Source organism: Propithecus coquereli, unplaced genomic scaffold (assembly GCF_000956105.1).
Source record: "Propithecus coquereli isolate 6110/MARCELLA unplaced genomic scaffold, Pcoq_1.0 Scaffold175, whole genome shotgun sequence".
Lineage (NCBI taxonomy): Eukaryota > Metazoa > Chordata > Mammalia > Primates > Indriidae > Propithecus > Propithecus coquereli.
Window position 1 is genome coordinate 31630 of NW_012142190.1, and position 1012 is coordinate 32641.

Below are 1012 nucleotides of genomic sequence, written 5' to 3' on the forward strand. Positions count from 1 at the left end.
TCAAAAAACTTTGGCAATTTATAAAAGAAACACAAATGGCTAGTAGGCATATAAAAGTTATTCAACTTTATTAACAAGTGAATAAAGGCAAATTGAAACTGGCCATCTTTTTTTTTTTTTAACCTTTCAAGTTGTTGATAAGAGCAAAAAGATTGCTGATACCTAATGTCTATGTGGGTATAAAGGAAAAAGGCACTCTAGCCGGGCACAGTGGATCACCCCTGTAATCTCAGCACTTTGGGAGGCCCAGGTGGGAGGATCACTTGAGGCCAGGAGTTTGAGAACAGTCTGGGCAACATAGCAAGACCTCATCTCTATTTTAAAAAGAAATGCACTGTAGTGCATTCTTGATAGGCAGGTGTGATATGACCCTTTTGGAGGTTAATGTTCATTAAAATCGAAAATGTCTGTATCCTTGACACAGTATTTCATTTTCAGATTCATTCTACAGAAACACAAGATAATGTACAGAATTATTCATTGCAGCTGATCTGAGATAGTGAAAAGTTGAAAATAGTGAAATTCCCATTAATAGGGATGTCATCCATACTGCAGGATATTATACAGCACTTAGAACAAACAGGAGCTTTATGTACTGACAAGAAAAGATGCTTAAGATAGATTGCTAAATGGGGGAAAAATTACATATAACAGTATGTACAATATACTGTTTTAAAAGATGTGTAAGAAGAAATGTCCTAGAGAAATATATACTGAGTTGTTAATGTTAGTTATTTCTATGGTGGTATCATGGGAGGGAGACATTCATTTCTGTACTTCTGGATTGTTTTTCTTTTTTAACTCAAGTCTTTCTAATCAGAAAAAAATTAGTCAAGATAACTAACGCACCAAAAAAGACAAACCCAAACCTAGTCCTCAGATGTTAGCTTACTACAGCACTTAGCAAAAAAATTTGAAATGCATGTGATTTGCTGGTTAGTTTCTCCAAAATTCACCATTAGCGCTCTCAGTTCTCAATAAACCATGGGTTAAGATGATCTTTTTTTTTTTT

The 1012-nt window shown here is 34.6% G+C and overlaps 1 protein-coding gene across 1 annotated transcript in view; it reads left to right on the plus strand.

Annotated features, from left to right (window-relative positions):
* Nucleotides 1–1012, plus strand: part of LOC105808467 (PAB-dependent poly(A)-specific ribonuclease subunit PAN3-like) — a gene marked incomplete at its 5' end in the record, with an annotated part of 56214 nt that overhangs the window by 29355 nt on the left and 25847 nt on the right. The gene's annotated exons all lie outside the window — the stretch shown is intronic.